The 19,827-nt window shown below is 37.0% G+C and overlaps 1 protein-coding gene across 8 annotated transcripts in view; it reads right to left on the reverse strand.

Moving 5' to 3' along the window:
* The window catches only part of LOC107691894 (zinc finger protein 536-like), a 196,922-nt gene that overhangs the window by 84,267 nt on the left and 92,828 nt on the right, over window positions 1–19,827 (reverse strand). The gene's annotated exons all lie outside the window — the stretch shown is intronic.

Consider the following 19,827-nt stretch of genomic DNA (forward strand, 5'->3'; position numbering starts at 1 on the left):
GAAATGACAAACAACAAGCGCTACTCTACACTGCTCAAAACTCGCGTTTGAATCGTCAGTGGCAAATTCTTTAGATATAAAAAACGTACTTACAGGCTGTGAGTTAGAAGCGCCAAACTGTCCTTGCAAAGTTGGAACTGCCTCACTTTATAGAAACAATCTTTGTGCACAGACGCATTGTAGGCTACTCTGCAGGTTCAGGAAACAGTCCTCCATAAAGAAAGGTTCGGCACACATGCCTTCGTCAAGGCTAAAAGATTACAGGTGTACATAGGTTTCTTTAAATGCAAACAAGGACAAAATTCAAACTTGCAAACAACCAATGAAAATATTGGATAATATATAATCCACCAATCACAAAATTCAAACAAATAGCCACATATTTTTCTGAATAAATATATAGGTATAGTCAACAAACAGAAGAATAGTGATACTCCATTCAAAACATTTATGCAAAAAAAAAACTATACTAAAACTAAAAAACAATACTGTGCACCCATATATGCAAAATATCTATGCACGAACATCTTGTAACACTTCAAAGAGAAAGGAAAATTTGAAATTGCATCATATGACCCCTGAAAGGTTCGGCACACATGCCTTCGTCAAGGCTAAAAGATTACAGGTGTACATAGGTTTCTTTAAATGCAAACAAGGACAAAATTCAAACTTGCAAACAACCAATGAAAATATTGGATAATATATAATTCACCAATCACAAAATTCATCAAACAAATAGCCACATATCTTTTTTCGGAATAAGTATACAGGTATAGTCAATAAACTCAAATAGTCAAAAAGAGGTGTCACCTCTTTTTATTGAACTCCTGTGTTCAGTAATACATTCCCTTAAACGCTTAAATGTTTCTCCAACATAAACTTTTTGCAAGGATATTGTATTATATATATATATATGACAGTTTTAGTATCTCATGTAATAAAACTTTTAATGTGTAATGTGAATCCTTTTTAAAATAAAAATGTTTTGAATGGAGTATCACTATATGTCTGTTTGTTGACTATACCTGTATACCAGTGGTGTAGTCGGGGCCATATGCAAGTATACGCCGTATGCTTACTTTTTTCCCCGGGCTGTTTGCGTATTATGACTTCTAAGGATCAATATTTGCGTATACCCTCGGTATACCCACTTGTTTTGTTGCTTCGCAAGTCCGTAATCTACTGTCATGTAGCTTCCCCTTTAATGGTGTCCCATACTGCTGTGTGAAATTCGTGATTCTTTGTAATTGGTGCAATATCACTTCTGTCATTCAACGTCACTCATTGCCGCTCGCACTTGGTGTTTTGAGCGGCACTGAGCGCAGTTCTCGTGCTGGCTGAAACAGTGGACACACGCTGTAAGGAAATATGGTAGTGAGTGCACAGATTTGAGTGGAGACATTCTCTCGTTAGTTGCCTATCGAAAAAGCAAGCCCAATATGATAGTGTGGCCACGACGTGAAACAACTACTTTCGAATGTTTTTACTAACAGCCCGAGCCTCCGTTACATAAATTTTAGATCTGATGGAGGATTGAGCCGTATGCAGTTACTGAAGAGAGAGAGCAGAAGAGAGTGCGTGAATGTGAATTACTCGCATATGACCGGCTTTCCCAAAACTATTTTATTGATAAAGTCTTTGTGTGTGTAAGAGAGAGAACACGCTGTCCAACAATTAATGCCACGGATCCCCAAATATAATCCCTTAGTCACTATAGTTTTGTCTGTTAACTTAGCTGAGTATTAAACTAATAGCAACTGTTAGGCTATCAGGAGCACCCCATTATTATCATAAGTCAGAATACTGTATTCTAAAAGACATACTGTAAAGTTAAATTAATACATTTAGCAGACAGATATTCACATGGATTTATAGTTTAGGTAAGGAGGGAGAGCAGACAGCAAAACAAAAATATGAGTCAATGCAATAGTGTGTTCAGTAGGCTATTAGGATTTTTCAATAAAGGTATTGGACTAATTTTTATAAATAGGCACTTTAAACACAAATTTGTTTTAATATATTTGTATGAAATATAGGTTTGTTAAATCTTGGGTATTCAAGTCATTTTAAGATAAATAACATTCTGGTCAAAAAAATTACAACGAGGTGGTTGTTTTGCAACTAGGTGGACACATTTCTGTTCATAACAGTAGACCTGCTGATGAAGAAGTGACAAGTACAAGAAAAAACACACATATATGCAAGGGATGGACAGAGATATTGGGGAAAATGGAAGTGAAGCTGCAGTTCAAGAACCTTTAATTATTTTGCACAGCTCCAGCCTAAGGGTTTAGACCTTTGTGATGGCCATACAAATAATAGGGTTGTTTGTGGTTTCAGAATTTGTTGTGGGTGTATAGGATGGCCTGGATGAGTATGAGATTTCCCAGCCTGAAATTGTGTCCCAGTCCGGCCCTGCCCTTAGTTCAGGCCTGGTTTTAAGGGGATGATAGTGAAAGCAAAAGCTAAAGAAAGCAAGAGCACCCACAGTTAAAGCTGTAATAAACAGATTTGGCAAACTATCTAGCGCACATTTGTGTTTGCGCTCCGGAGAGCGTAACAGGTTTCCATTTACATTTTTACAGCGTTCAGCAATGTAGCCAATCACATACATACCTGTTGATTTATTGAATGCAATGACTAATCAGAGGCATTAAAGTTAGAACCCATTCAACGCTTAAAGGGATAGTTCACCCAAAAATGAAAATTCTGTCATTAATTACTCACCCTCATGTCGTTTCAAACCCGTAAGACCTTCGTTCATCTTCGGAACACAAATTAAGATATTTTTGATGAAATCTGAGAGCTCTCAGACCCTGCATAGACAGCAGCGCAACTGTAATGTTCCCAGGTCCAGAAACGTAGTATAAGGACATCGGTAACACAGTCCATGTGACATCAGTAGCTCAACTTCAGTTTTGCGAAGCTACTAGAATACTTTTTGAGCGCAAAGAAGAAAAAAAAAAAAGTTCAACAATTCTTCTCCCCCGAGTTACATCTTCCAGATTTGGCAAACTATCTAGTGCACATTTGTGTTTGCGCTCCGGAGAGCGTAACAGGTTTCCATTTACATTTTTACAGCGTTCAGCAATGTAGCTAATCACATACATACCTGTTGATTTATTGAACGCAATGACCAATCAGAGGCATTAAAGTTAGAACCCATTCAACGCTTAAAACGCTGGAGTTTTTGTCCAGTGCTCAGTTCTGCAAGCTCGAGAACCATCTTATTATAACGATGTAAATAAAAGATTAATTGTGCAGTACAGAGAGATTCATTGATTATAACGGAACTTTGTGAGATCGCAATCAGCTAAGACGAATGACAGGTTTTTAGGGAGCTCTCTTTGCACGCTTTATGTAGGCTATATGTAATTTATGTTATCCATATAGGCCTATTTGTATAAAACTTTTGTTTTTCATGCTACACGCTGGAAAATCCTCTTGCAGGAGAGTATTCCCTTCCTAAATTATAAAATTATCTATATGTTTTACATGTATAAAGACCCACTTATGCTGCGTGAGAAAAATGTTAGGCATCATATTATAAGTATAAATATAAATTATTTTTAATTAATATTTATAATCTGGAAATATTTATTTCATATGAAGTTATTGTTTTCTACCCACTTGCATAAAATAAAACATTAAATTCAGATTTATATGTAAAACACTTTTCACAATGAATACAATTCCAAAGCAACTTGAAATTATGTATAGAACTGTAATGTGGTCAACAGACCTGGAACAACCTGGAAGTCATGCAGTGACTACTATCTGTCGACCAATTTTAGAGTGCACTGCATTAATATAACTAAATTACTATATAAATGAAACTTTTTTTTTCTTCTTTTTTTTTATGGGGGGGGGGGGGGTTCTTTAGGACTACACCACTACTGTATATTTCATTCTAAAAAAAATATGTGGCTATTTGTTTGATGAATTTTGTGATTGGTGAATGATATATTATCCAATATTTTCAGTGGTTGTTTGCATTTTTGAATTTTGTCCTTTTCTGCATTTATAGGAACCTATGTACATCTGCAATTTTTTAGCCCTGATGAAGGCCTGTGTGCCAAAACGTTGGCAAAATAAAATTATCTTTTTAATTACATTCTTTGTTTGCTCTGACCCCTTAACGTCTTAAATGTCTCTGGTACTGTATCAATATAATGCTAAATATGATACAGTAAAGAAAGAGACTAACAATAAAAAAAGATAAAAAATGAAACATAACGTAAAGGCACAGTTTCAAATTGGTGGGGGAAAAAAATGAAAAAGGACCACCACATGCAGAACAAAGAGCTGCTTCTTCTTCCCACACTGGTTGCAGTGAAGAGGAGGCTCTGTATGAACCCAACATACAACACAGGCTCATTAGCAGGAGCTCCGCTGTTTATGATTACCCATAATTACCAGCACTCAAATGAGACCTAAGAAAAAAAAAAGTAGAGGAAGGAAGAGAGAAAAATAAATAAATAATAAAAAAAGCGAAAGAGAGAAAAACAATGTGACTGTAGCCTTGTTACAGGCATTTTCATTTCAAAGTTCTTTTAAGCTGAAGAAATGAAAGCGGTTTACATTGTCATCCCTACCGCTGTGCTTGACACTTTAGTTTAAACTGACAGTGGGAATTAAAATCTGTAAATGGCTTTTATTTTTGATGCACAATGTATGAATCAGCTGTCAAACTCAGTGTTTGTTGATTTTTATCGGGAGGGTTATTACATTTTGAGAATGTGACAATTAAAAAGCCCTCGATCATTCCATAACTTTGCCTCAGGGTGCTAATCTAGGAGTAGGGAGAGAAGGAGGCACATTCACTGTGGTGTAAAACTGATTCCCAATCAATTGCAAAAAAACAAATCAGGCCTTTTAAAACACACATTGCTTATGCATATTTGATTAAAAACGAAAAAGAAAGGGTTTGACAGAGGATACGCTGCCACAGGAGAAGCGTGATGGTTGACTGCGGTTATGATGGGAGCGGGTCTCAGGTTAACCTCAGGCCACTGGAGCGCTTCAGGATTGGACATAACTGGATAATGACACAGGACACAACTGATCAAGATGCTTGTGCACTAAATTGTGTTTTCACAGACAGGTCACAGCACCGGTACCTGCTGCCGCCACAGTTTTGAGCTAGAAAAAAATAAATAAATGAAAAAAAGTCTGATATCTGTGTCTCCTCTCCGATTGCAGAGGATATACAGAGGAGAAAAAAGATTTAAAGGGGAAAAAGGCACAATTGTTTATTGATTTTATAATAGGCTTAATGCCAGAGAAATAAAGTGGAGGTCAGTAAGAAAGCTCAAATGTGAAGAAATGAGATGACAAACACCAGCCTACTGGAGCTGATAACAGTTCTGTCCAAAAAAAAAAAAAGTTCATTCTTGTATTCATTCATTCTCATTTTCGTATTTTTTCTTTTCTCTCCCTTATTCATTCCTTATTCGTATTATTTTGTTTTTATTGCATTCTAATTTATTCATCATTTTCCTTCCTTCCTTCCTTCCTTACGCTTTTCCATTTTCATTCCTTCCACCTCCTTTTCCTTGCTTATTTCCTTCCTTGTTCTTTACTTCCTTTTTCCTTTCCTGATCTTTTTGTTCTTTTTTTCATGTTTCTTTCTTTCTCCTTCCTTCCTTTCCCCGATGTTTTTTTCTTTATTTCCTTCCTTCTTGCTAGTTGTTTTATTTATTTTTCTTGTTCTTTTTCTTATTGTAATCCTTTCTTCATTCATTTGTCGTTCTTTTCCTTCATTTTCTGTCATTTTTTCTTTACTTCCTCACATTCTTTTTTCTCCTACATTTTCTTCCTCATTTTTCCCTTCCTTTTTATTTCTCAAATTTCAATTTATTTTTCTCAGTTTTCTGTTCTTTCCTTCCTTTCGTTTTCCTGCTTTATTGATTTACCATTCATCCTTCCATTCTACCTTCCTTCCTTTCTCATTCTTTTTCTTTCTTTCTTTCTTTCTTTCTTTCTTTCTTTCTTTCTTTCTTTCTGTCTTTCTTTCTTTCCTTTTCTACTTTCTTTCTTGTTCCTTTCCATCCATTCACAGATATGCTCATCACTCCTGTACTCTTTTAACAGCTTTAGGAATGATCCCTAAAGACATTTAAGGCACTTTAAGAACAATATCATATATCTAGGCTGTTTGCCCTGAGAGACATAAAAGGAAACCTGATCATATTTTCCAGTGTGTGAGCTATAACTTTACAGTTTGTGGCTGTATGTATCAGAGTGTCAAAACATTAAATGTAAATTTGAGTCGTTCCGTGTGGCAATAGTCACTTTCTCATTCTTTTTCTTTCTTTCTTTCTTTCTTTCTTTCTTTCTTTCTTTCTTTCTTTCTTTCTGTCTTTCTTTCTTTCCTTTTCTACTTTCTTTCTTGTTCCTTTCCATCCATTCACAGATATGCTCATCACTCCTGTACTCTTTTAACAGCTTTAGGAATGATCCCTAAAGACATTTAAGGCACTTTAAGAACAATATCATATATCTAGGCTGTTTGCCCTGAGAGACATAAAAGGAAACCTGATCATATTTTCCAGTGTGTGAGCTATAACTTTACAGTTTGTGGCTGTATGTATCAGAGTGTCAAAACATTAAATGTAAATTTGAGTCGTTCCGTGTGGCAATAGTCAAGGCAACAGAAGGTAAATAGAGATAATATATAAATTCTATATAATTCTGTAAGTCAACTACACCTCAATCACAAGTGATTGCAGAAAATGGGAAGGATTCTAAAGACAGGGTCATTTCTTGAAGTGCCCTGTAATGTTAGGGCACAACAAAGCTGTGATCAGATTCTCCTATGATGGAGGAGTAGCATTATGCTGTGTGTGTGTGTGTGTGTGTGTGTGTGTGTGTGTTTGAGTGTAGATCAGTGTATATGCATATGGCCTGATATATGGATGATAACACTAATTAGCTCATTTTGTTTTGGGCACAACACTCATTAAAAACCCAGTGGGACCATTAACGTTACGATCCCTCCAAAATGCTGCAACTGCCATATTAATCTCCCCAGCTCTCACTCCTAATGGCGACCGCTTCAGGTTGGGTTGCGGAATAAAATAAATAAGTGAAATAAGAAATATTTGTGAGTGCACATTTCTTGCATTTCTCTTTTCTTCTGCAAGAGACACCCCCTCCTCTCCCGTTGATTAATATTCATTAATAGTGAAATTCACACACACATTCTCTCCCAGCACCAATTACTCTATGTACCTTCTGCTCAAGGCTAAACTCCGAAACGGTGTACGCATAAGGATGCGGGATTCACCCGTGCCGATTTTGACAGTGTTTTCAGCCTTATGCGGTAATGTACCCATAATTCCTGTGCTTCGCCACAGCTTGCGCTGCCATAAGGCACCACTTACGGCGAGACAGCGGAGTCTGATATCTCAGGCCTGTTAGGATTAGGAGAGTAGACGTAGCATCCTGCTAATAGACCAAACGCGGAAGCCGAACTCTCGAGGGTCGGTCACGCGGAATCTTTAATGTGTCTGATATTCGCACCATTTCTCAAACACCAAAACCTGTTCAGGGATTTTCGTTCAGCTGCGCTTTAAGCGAGACCCGTGATGCGAGCTATCAAAAATCAAGTCACAGTGCATGGCAAGGATCCATTTTTAAAAGCCTTCAAGAAACGTACTCTCGCCTTTCGGCCAGCAAAGAGCTAACCGGGAACCCGCTTCTCGACCGAGTCGGGCCTGGATGGAGCAGGGTGAAAAGGCTAATATTCTCCATCTCCAAGCTGGATATTAGGAGTGTTGATGAGATCTATGAGTTTGCCATTTGCCCGTGGAGCGGCGATGCTGCGGCAGAGCCGGGTACCATATGGCTGGTGAGAGATTTCCTCCCTCTTTTCCCCCTCTCTGCGCCTGACAGCTGGATGCCTGCTAACAGGGGACGAGGAGCTTGGCAGCTGCAAGCTGAGAGCAATGCTTTGATGCCGTGCCGCGCAACTAACGCAAACTTTCCACAGGTAGGTGAGCGGAGGATAAGACGTATAGACGGCGAGTGTGAGAAAGGGGCAAGAGGGAGATGGTGTGCCAAGAGAACGGGGAGGAGTGAAAATGCTTCTGGGAGCACATTAAAACGTACAGCTGGCAAGTACAAAAGTGAGAGAGCTTTTTTTATATTTTTCTCTTTTTTTTCTTTGAGTCAAAGGGGCTTTCATCATCTGAAAAAAGCTTCCTTTGGAAACAATGATGCAGGTATGAGAATGTTTTGAAGAGAATGAATAAAACACTTCATCTCCTCTTTTGCTGTTTTAATCAATGCAGAATAAAAGGCAGCTGGTAGAACATCGAATTTCACATGATAGAGAAGCTCTACGTAGACATCTGAATTGCTAGATTAAAGAGCGAATGCAATGGAGTTTTTTTTTTTTTTTTGGGAAGGGTGGTGATGATTCAAGTGTCTCTGCATGGAAGGAAATGGATAGCTCCACCATGCTGATGAGTCAAATGTCCCTCCTTTGGGGGAGCTTGTCAGCCCTCTCCTGTGAGAATGGAGAGGGGTAAAGCATAGACATACTCCAGTGAAGATGCCACAGTGCCCTCCACTCCAGATCAAATAACTCACCTCTTATTAATCACGAACCGCTCACTCTAAACAGGAGGTAGTCATCTTCAAAGTGTCACTTACTGTCACTGTCAGCGGTCACAAAACAATGTGGTGGCCCGCTTTAGTTTGTGAGAAACTTAACTACTCCGGAGCATTAAATATCTAAAAATGTGGGATGAACACTGCAGAGAGTAGGAAAATATGCTTCTCTAGACAACAAGAGAGCACAGATTGGCTGCTGTCAAGTAGTCCAGGTGGTTATGGCATATTGGTGTTGGTTAAGGAGAGTCCCAAATCTGTGCTTTTTCAAGAGGAGTGCTAAACATTGAAAATAATTAATTTAGTCATTCATTCATAGTCAGTTCAACATTCATTCAAACTTTACTTGAAAAAAAAAAAGGTAACACTTTAGGATAGGGACCAATTCTCACAATTAACTAGTCGCTTATTATCATGCATATTACTAGCATATTGGCTGTTTATTAGTACATATAAAGCACATATTCTGTATAACCATATTCTGCATCCCTAATCCTACCCAACACCTAAACTTAACAACTAACAACTACCTTACTAACTATTAATAAGCAGCAATTTAGGAGTTTATTGAGGCAAATGTCATAGTTAATGGTTTGTTAATAGCAATACTTTGACCTTAAAATAAAGTGTGACCAAAAAAAAGTAAGTAGAAAATGTTTCACCAGCTAAAAAAGTACAATGTTTTACTAAAAACCTAAAAACTGTGTCTTATGTGGTAACATCTAAAATAACTGTTTTATTCAAAATATTATTTCATTTGTCTGAATTAAACTATTGTATTACACCAAGTAATTTTTTAAGGGTTAGATCAAATAAAAATGTCACTTTAAGGTAATTACGAAACAATACAATTTTTACAGTGGATAAATAAACCTGATAATAATTATTCAGAATAAAAATTACTTTTGTTAGTGTAACCTAATTTGTCAGCTTGATTTAGTCAGTTTAAGTAACATTTTTGACTTAATTTACATGTAACCACATGCAGCAAATTTTCTAGGTTACCTGTAAAAAAAAATCATCCATTTGACTGTTGTCAGCATGAAATGAAAATTCACCCTCATGTTTTTGTTTGTTTGTTAATTTTGACCTTGTAATGTCACAATGTCAGATACGTCAATCTTCCTGAAAACGAGAAACTCAACAACTGATGGATAGAGTCAAGTCACTGTCCTACATATTTGTACTTTTTCTTAATCTGTTACATTAAAATATACATCACAGTACTTTCAAATTCATAATCGGTAGCACATGCAAATAGTGTGTAAAATAATTAAGTTTTAATTACACTATTTTAATTATACTTTAGTTCTGAATTTAAAAAAAAAGTTTATTTATAATGTAAAGTCTTTTTACAACATATAATTCAATGCCTAGGTTTTAGAATTTAGTATATTTATGTAGCATAAGAAGCTCATTTGGGTAACACTTTCTATGAAGCTCATATTTATAACACATTATAAGGGTATTCTTAAGGCATTATAATGAATGCATAATGCATTATAAAAGACCTTATAATATGTTATATCATCGTATAAATAATCATAACAACAATTATAATACATTATAATGCTTACACATTTGTGGTTATAAATTTAAAGATTATGATTATTTATAACACACAATGAACACCATATAAAATCTATTTTTACATTTATAATGGACTATATATCTTGACATTGTTTATTTAAGATCTGCACAGTATCTTACTACATCTTGTAAGTGGTTAGGTGTGGAGTGTTATTTGAGTGTTCCCTGTGAGGCTACTATTAATTTTGATGTGAGCTAGTTAATAATTTCAACAAAAAAAAAAAATGCAATGTTTATATGTTAGGTTACATTTTATTTTGATGGCCCCCCTAGTCTATCGACTATAAGCAACTTTGCAACTACATGTCAACTAACTCTCATTAGAGTATTAGTAGGCTTAGGTTAAGGTTAGGGTTGGTAGAATGTTGACGTACTTGCAAAGTTACTTATAGTCAGTTTGTCTGTTGGGGAACCGTCAAAATAATCAAACTGATATTACATTAAAAATAGTTCAAAGCAAATATGTCTTATTACACATTCATCTGATCTGATATCTGATCTTATGGCTGTTTGAGAAAAAAAATAGTATTATTATTAATATTACTATACTTATAAGTGGTCTTTGATGGCTTTAAGTAAAGTAGCATAAGAAAGATGGCAAGATATGAGACTTATAATACATTATAACTATGAGAAATATAATCCATTGTAACTTAAGTGGATGCAACATGTTCACTGTGTGTTATAAATCATCATACTCTTAAAAGCTATAACCACAAATAAGTAAATATTATAAAACATTAAAACTGTTCTTATGAATATTCATAAGATGATATAACATATTATAAGGGTTTTTATAATGCATTATGCATTCATTATAATGCCTTAAAAAAATGTATAATGTATTATAAATATGGGCTTCATAGAAAGTGTTACCCTCATTTTTTTTTACTTCATCAAAAACATCCATTCTGTAAGTAATTTGGCCCTGCTTTAATAACCTGGTGGAAGAGCGTGTAAACAGCATGATGCAACCCGCACACATCCTAATGGAATGTGAACACAGACGAGAACTAAAGTTTTTAAGTCAGAAAGAAAAACGAGAGAAAATGGATATGCTGCAGTCAGATGCAATAAAAAAAAAAATCTGTATTATTATATATACAAGCATGATGTATAGTCCCCCCATTTTTCAGTCCTCCTGTTTTCCCTTTTGTTGTTCTCACGTTTCTTTCAGATGTACCCTCTACACTCCCTCATTCACTATCATTATTTTAGACATTCATGAGCTTTCCTTCCTCATAACACATACAGTGCTTTCACTCATTTAGAACTGCATTCATTTTCACCCCTGCCTCACTTCCACCATGTGTTCATCTCTCCCTCATAGTTACTCTACAACAGACAGGATGGCTTCGCTGGGGCTGCTCTCTCTTGCCCCTGCCTGCCAGTACAGGGGTCTGTTGGGGGAGAGGTTTGCCCAACCAGAGCAGTATGTCATTCTGGATCTTTATTTCCCTGATTTGCATTGCCATCCAAATCTTTTGCCTTCATAATCTCAGCGTTCAGCGTTCGGCTCCAAGAAGCGTATGACTGATTTTTTAATTCCCTCCAAGCACCGTGTTTCTTTCCTTCTGTTTCTCCATTCGCTCGCTCTCTTGTTCTTTATCCCCATTTCTTCCTCTCTAATTTCATCGCACGACGTAGCTGTCTTTTTCAATCTTTCTCTTTAGGCTTTATTAGAGTAATCTGACCATCATTTGCTTGTCTCGGCCCTCCTAACCATCCCTGCGTATCATCGCAGCCACACTTTTTCTTTAGCGTGCTACCTCTCTCTTTCTCGCTCATGTCAGCCCTCCCTTCTTTCCCTCCATTTCCCTCTCTCTCTTTCTCTCTCCAGGCCCCCTGTTGCTGCCTGCTACCAGAGCCGTGGTGTGGAGTTTGGCTGAAGCCGAGAGGAGCAGCTGGGCCAGGCTAACGGGGAATGATAATGACCTCAGAAATCTGCTCCTCGCTCCACAACAATAGGGTGCTCAGTCTAGTGGAAAATTGTGTTCATCAGCTAGCTCTGCTCACTTACTAATTGACATTGCCAAATATTTTAAGAACAATTGGAATGCACAGGCTTAAAAAAAAAAGAAAGAAAGAAAAAGAGAGAAAATGAAGATCTTAATCCATGGACTTTTTTGCCCAGTTTTCTTTTTTTACTCTTCTTTCGCCTTTGATTAGAAGATAACTATCGCGAAAATGAAGATTGGGGGTGCAGAGAAGAAGAGGCAAACTTTTCATGTCATTATCTGCCTCATGTCAGTGCCGTGATGTTGACACAAAGGCTTTTTTATGTGGCCTGTCAATGGGGTTAGGAGGGAGAGAGGGAAAGAAGAGGGGAGAGATACTCATCAGTGCATGATGAATGCCACAGCATGGCTGGGACTTTGACACGTGTCTTTCTCTCTAAATACTGCTTTTAATCTACATAATGTTCTTGCTTTACACCTCCGTAACTTGTGTTTACGCAAGTGCGTGAGAGAAAGAAAGGTAAACAAGAGAGAGAGAAAGAGAGAGAGTGAGACAGTGAGAAGGGGAGGCAAATGGAGAAGGAGGATTCTTCTGTCATGGTTTCATATGGCTGGTCCTCCATATTTAATGAGACAAAGGTCAATGTATTCACTTGCTCTTTCACACGGGAGGCACCCCAATCATGCCAAAGTTAACTTGTTCAAACAAAGCGCCCTCCCACCCAGATATGCCATTTGTATGCGCTGGTTTGAGAGAGAGAGAGAGAGAGAGAGAGAGGCGGTTTCATTCCAGAGGAATTCAGCTCTGACAGAGTAAGACAGCTGTCGCCCTCCGCTCACAAAAACTGCAGCACCATCCAACCTTCCAGCAAATAAACTTTTTGTTTTCGCCAGTAAAGAATGTGACTGTCAATAATGACACCTTGCATCTACTTTAGTGTGCACTAATTCAAAACTCTTCGATTTAAGGAAAATTAAAAGTATTTTTTCCCCTTCCTGTTTTCCTCAGCAGCCTGATGATGATATTTTCATATTCCTCAGTCAAGATGGTTCATTTTTTTTTCTAACAAGTACATTTAATAGTTTACAAGACATACCATTATCTTGTTCAAAGTGATGACACCTTTCCAGTCGGCTGAAAGACGTCATATTGATGCATTTAAAATATTAATATTCAAACTCTCTGGCTACCCCAGTACGACAGCCTTCTGTTGGGGAAAGATAAATATTATGTTTTAATTATAAAAACAGAAAACAGAAAATTAAGAAACTGATGAAAAAGCACGGCCCTGCCAAGGAGGCTTGTATGCAAAGGTAAGCAATGTTTTGGCAAAGACATGGAATTAAAATCTGGTATACTCCATGCGGCTTATGCTCTCTCTCTCTCTTTCTCTCTCTCCTTTTCTTTCTTTCTTTCTCTGAGCAGTACATAGCTCGCCGTCGTCTCCATAACCAAGCGGGGAATCCTAACAGGATCATTAAGACATAAAACAGACTGATAAATGTTTCATAAGGACTGCCCGTTGATAGCCTCACAGGGGTACGGTGAGCACAGAGAGACGACACTCACGGAAGCGCTTTCATATACACTTTGGAATACAATTGGAATTTTAAATATAGTGAGGAAAAAAGCAATGCTAATTCCCTCTATGGGTAATATTTACAAATTGAGAGAAAGGCAGGAGAAAAGGTGAGCGAGAGTATAACAAGGGAAAGAGAGAAAAAGTGAGCATGCGAAACAGATAAATCAAATGAGCTGCTGCTAAGGGGAAATAAATTGCCCTTTTATTGTTGAAGCGTGCACAAAAATACTAAGTCTACATTTATCTAAGACACGTCAATCAACAGAGCACACTGACAATTAGCACGTTGAATAGAACTTTTATCATTTAAACACACCAGAGTCCTGACCCACTGTACTGAACTAAAGCAGTATAATAACATTTTTCTCACACACCATGACATTTTTTTTTTCTAATTATTACACTTCAAAAAAAGATGACAGATTTAAGAGAAAGAACACTGAGTTGCAGAATATGCATAGGAAGACTGAGATAGATGCATGCTGGGTGAGAGGGCAGAGGGTGCGAACTATAATGAAGGTGAATGATAGGAATAAACATTGACATAATTCTTCCAAGGTCTACAGTTCCTAATTAGCACATGAGAGAGAAATGTAGTCTGTCCTCATTTTAAAGATTTGGGAGAGCGAAAAAGAAAATTAAACAAAGAGAAAGAGAAAGAGAAAGAGAAAGGAGGAGCAGGGGAGAGGGAATATGACAGAGATGCCGTTAATGATATGTAATACTCTTTTGTCTCACAAAAGCTATTTCTTGTCATTTTAGGGCTCAGAACATCTTATTTTCAGTCACAACAGCCTTCATCAGATGTGTGGACATTCAGAAGCACAATCCCAAATAGGAGTTCTTGACCACTCAAACATAGTTTGTGAACTAAAAACTAAATTTGAATGAACTTGAGTAGCATAACTTCTCCTTCTCTAAACTGAACAAGTAATGTAATAAACATCTGCATGAAACTGATGCCATAGGTCAGAAAGGATGAACAGGTCTGTGCCTCTGTGGATAGTCGTGCATTTTGCATAGCAGTTTGGGTTATTTCGACTTTAATTACACCATAATTACATTGTACAGCAAGTCTGCATATGTAATTACTCCAATTTGTAATTGTGTAATTAGATGAATATCCATGCTTTATAACCTAAGGCATCCATTGGCAAATCCAATTTCAATTTGTATGGAGCAAGTGTTTCGCCCAAAACGGCGGCAAGCTGAAAAGACCTGGGGATATACTGATAATCCTTGCCATGTTAAAATGCTCTTCCTCTTAACAATATTTAGACATGGAGGATTCTCAACTGGAGGAAAAACACAAGGCAGGTTTGAAGCCTTAAGCAACAGAGATCCGGCAGTAGAAAAAAGGATGTTCATGAAGACAACATGCTTTTTTTACGTGGTTTTCTCAAGTTAGTAGTAAATGGATCATGTTCAAGGATGTCTTGAAATAAAAACAAGGGAGGAGTATGGTTCTTAATAAGCATTCCATGGGTGCCACACAGGGCCTGATATGAGAAATGTTAGTGTACTAACTTTATAAATACACACTGTAAAATAATGATTTTTTTCAAAGTTGTAAATAAAACTTGAGTATGTTTTACACTATTTCAGTTTTTCTACTTCAAAATTCCACATTTAATTTTGTTATTTCCTGTTCCTTTGTAATTATTTGTTACATTTACAAACTATTTCTGAGTGAAAACTGTTTCAAAGTACATGCCGCTTGTAGTATTGGTATTAGTATATGAGTGTAGTATTTGTTTTACAGTCAATCTATATTCAGTGTGAAGCTATGTAACTATTAAGCTATGTATATGATGCGTGTGTATGTATGTGTACACACACACACACACATACACACACACATGCGTGTTTGTTGTGTTGTGTTTTGCCATTCATTGTACGCTTGTTAAATACTTCCTTTCTCTCTCTCCATTGCTCTCTCTCTCTCTCTCTCTCTCTCAGCTGTCACTCAAAGTCCCACAATAATGAATTCAGAAACACTATCAGGAATGAACCCCCCTTGTTTATGAAGCCCAATTCAGACTGCGGAATCTGAAATAACAATAGATCCCCTCCTCAGTCAAGCCAATCGTGTAATGGTAATAAGAAATAAAAGAGAATAGGGACAAATGTAATAAACTAAAAAAAGAGAGAAGGAAAGAGGTGGAAGAGATGTACAGAGTCTGGAAATTCTATTGCACAAGAAGCATATTTAAGGTTGATTATTGAGAGGAGAGGAGAAAGGCCTTTAGAGGACATTTCTGAGGCAACTTTTTCCCCCTTTTTATCTGTCTCTCTCTGTGTTTAAACAAGTGCAGTGTCAAAGACAAAAGCGATTGTGTCGACCTTCTTTCACAGTTGAGATGTTATTGTTGATTACTGTAATTCAAGTTTAACTCAAAATTGCAGTGGGTAGGTGGTTTAGAGGTTGGGTGAGCTTGCTGAAGGGAGACAGCAGATGAATCTGCCATATGTTAAAGAGAGGGTAAAGTAAAAAGCAAATAAAATTGACACATGATAAAGGAAGTCTGTTCTCTCTGGGTTAGAGGAACGAGCGATATATTAAAAGTAAAACAGAGGTATGACATGCCACATCCTGTTGCATACTACATATATATATATACACCCTTCCTCACCCCAAAAGAAAAAAAACACACGTGTGTATATATATATATATATATATATACATACATAAAACAGGCCATGACATGTATTTTCTTGTTTTATCCTTGCTAATTAAAAGAATTGAAATCATCTTCATGAGAGAAGAAATACTTTTCCCCAATGCTGGGCTAATAAAGATACGCTGCACTAAACATTAAAGCACCAGTAGGTAAACAGACAGTGCAGCAACACTTCCTTCCCTGTACATCACACCTTTAGTTTGTAAGGGTTTGTAAAGTACATGTTTTGTGTCATGGCCTGAAAGAGCAGCCCTCTGAGAATGTGCATGCATACTTTTAAATAAGTATGTCAGAAAATCTGCCAAACTGCCTGCTCCTTACTATGGCATCATTCCCCCATAAACACACGCACCTCCCTGTGCTTGCAAGCAAAGAGACCTGAAGGTCAATCTCAAGACAAGAGGGGGGGCTGGCATTATGCCCACTGCACAGTGAGAGCTCCCTGCCTGCTCCAACTGAGCTGGGCAGCGACGTGGACTAATTAAATTATGAGAAAAGTGACATCAAAACACCCAGATACTAAAAAAAAAACTGTGCAAGTGTATACAGAGCTACAGAGTTTCAGGCTACAAAGTTCAGAAGCTGCAAACTGATTATACTGTAGGTTCAACAATCACTCACATTATGAGCTCAGCTACTTCTGGGTGGCACATACTGTATCTGGGAGGGGGACACAAAAGAAGTCAGATTCAAGAATCATGTGAAAGGATGTTTGCCAAAAAAGCTAAGATTTTCAGCCCAAAATGTAAAACAATATGTGTGGCATGAATGTAACACTGCCCACACCTCAAAAACGCCATACCTACAGTGAAGTATGGTAGCGCTAGCATCATGCTGTGAAACTGCTGTGGGCATTGGGTGTCTTGTTAAAATATAAGGAACAGATGATGGGCCACAATTTTGGGAAATTCTGCAAGGGAACCTGTTTCGGCCTGCTAAAAATATCTGGGTGAGAGTTTCAGACTTTCAACGAGATTAAATTATCCAAAATATATGGCCATATCTGAGATGTCAAACCAACTGAGAATCTGTATCATTACTTATATAATTAATAAGTTATCTTTTTTTATTTTTTAAAGAGAAAGAGAGAGACAGAGAGAGAGAGAGAAATATATATATATATATAGAGAGAGAGAGAGAGAGAGAGAGAGAGAGAATAGATTATAGCAAAAGAGCATGCAAATGGTAAGATGGTAAAAGAGGGAGAGAAAAAAAAAAGGTAATGGTGACATTGCCAAAACATCACAAAACCAATTTCTCAGATTTGTGTTTATTAAAACTGGTCTACTTATGTACAATAAAAGCTATGAGAGTGCCAAAGAATCAATAAATACATTGTATTTTCATTCTCTATCCCATGATTCAGTTAGTGCTTAACAATTTTATTACTAAACACTAATCACTTTAATTCCAAATACCCTGCCAATCTAACAAAAGCTTGAGAAGAGTTTATAAAATGCCATGAGCTAAATCTCAAAGTAGTAGTAAGAGAGATGCAAAAGAAAGAAAACTTCCTGCATTAAAATTCACTGGATAATTACTTCTGTAACATACCCTCCTTTCTGTTGAGGAGTGTTTAGGTTTAATAGTCTCTGTATAGAAAATATGTTTTATCTTCTTCTCATTTTCATTAATTCCTAATTGGGGTGGGGGTTGTCTGTTATTATTCCTTAGATTAAAATAAACATAGCCCACTGCATGTTCAAACTCATCTCACTACATGAGGGTGATAAGGACTGGGAATAAATAAACAATTTCTTCTTTGCTGTTGAAATTAAGTTGCTTAGAGCCTTAAGCTAAGCCACTTTTTTATTTTCTTTTTTTTTTGATGACTTAAAAGCACATTTTACCCAGCAAATGAAGTTCATTTTTTTGACCTGCTTTATATGTATATCTTTAATTAGTGTCTTGTTTAGCTTAAGCTAACTGATTATCACATAGCCGTGACCTAATTAACAGCCAGGCTGCTTAACAGTGGTGTACCACCCCAAGGAATGAGAAAGTTACCTTTAAAACTTCTGTAATCATTAGCTGCAGCTTCACTTAATCCCACTAAACATACATTTTTATCACACAAGCTCTGAGTTCCACAAATGGGGCGGGGTTTGCTGTCCCTCTCCCTTCCAGCAAGATGTTTTAATCACTCGTAACATGCCCGTACATCCACATAGGCTTTCCATTGTGAGAATGGAATATGGATGTTGTTTTTATATAGTTAACTTCATAGTTAATGGAAAATTTAACAGATGCCAAAGGATAGCTAAAGTATGGAAATGTCATTAATGAATTAGTTTAAGAACACAGTAAATAAAGACACTAACTCCTTCTGAGGGTGTTTGAGGGCTATTTGAACAGTAACATCAATTGTAAACATCAATAATTGAGTTATGCATTGAATGTGCTGCTCAGATTTACGTTGGCATTGCTACATTGCTAGCACTTTTGATCACCTACCCACCACCTAACAGCAACATCACAATCAGCCATTTTCTGTCTGAAAGAACCAACTGTCAAGAATACCAAAGCGCAAACGCATTCACTTCCTTTTCATTGGTTTCAGTGGTGGCTTCACTGCTTTAGCTGTCTATTGTTAACTATTGCTAAAGTCGACAGATAACTTTCAAAGCTTTAAAGGCCTGCTGTCATGTATTCTAAAAGACCTTAGCATTTACTTTACACAGAGAATATAGGCTATGATGATGATGTTTGGTGATCGATGTCTTACTGAGACTCCTTGGTAAACACAACTAGCATGCTAGTGCTATGTATGTATCTGAACCCCATTGATACTGACATCTCACCAATTCATACGGCATAGTTTCTTCCTCATTTGTTCCTACCCACTGTGAAATTGCTCTCTTAGGGCTGTAATTCTGCTACTTTGTAAAGCTTTCATTAGATAATTGCTATTTAAATTTACTGTAATGACAGACAGTTGACCGAAAAGCTAATTTTAGGCATTTATTTAAATATATACTTTTAATACTTTATATACATATATATATACCGTATTGACCCGAATATAAGACGATGTTTTTTTCTTGGAAATACATCTGAGAAAACGCAGTCGTCTTATATTCAGGGTCTAGACTTTGACATGTCAATAATACACCCACAACAATAGGTGGAGCCAAATACGCATAAAACGAGTGTGCCATGAAATACGTAATGTAATGCGTGTTGTAAAGATCGCGAGTAAAAACAAAAGAAAAAGAAAACCTTACCGCTGCATGAGTCGTGACTGTCACGTTAGCATGTGTAGTAACGTGTGTAATTAAACAAGAAACACCGGAGCGCTTAATAAAACCCTCTTTTGTGCGGAACTACTTCCTTCCGCCACGGATTCAAAGCTCAAGTTGACAGTTAAACATACATATATATATATATATATATATATAC

The sequence above is a fragment of the Sinocyclocheilus anshuiensis genome, unplaced genomic scaffold (genome assembly GCF_001515605.1).
Source record: "Sinocyclocheilus anshuiensis isolate Anshui unplaced genomic scaffold, SAMN03320099.WGS_v1.1 scaffold754, whole genome shotgun sequence".
NCBI classification, from domain to species: domain Eukaryota; kingdom Metazoa; phylum Chordata; class Actinopteri; order Cypriniformes; family Cyprinidae; genus Sinocyclocheilus; species Sinocyclocheilus anshuiensis.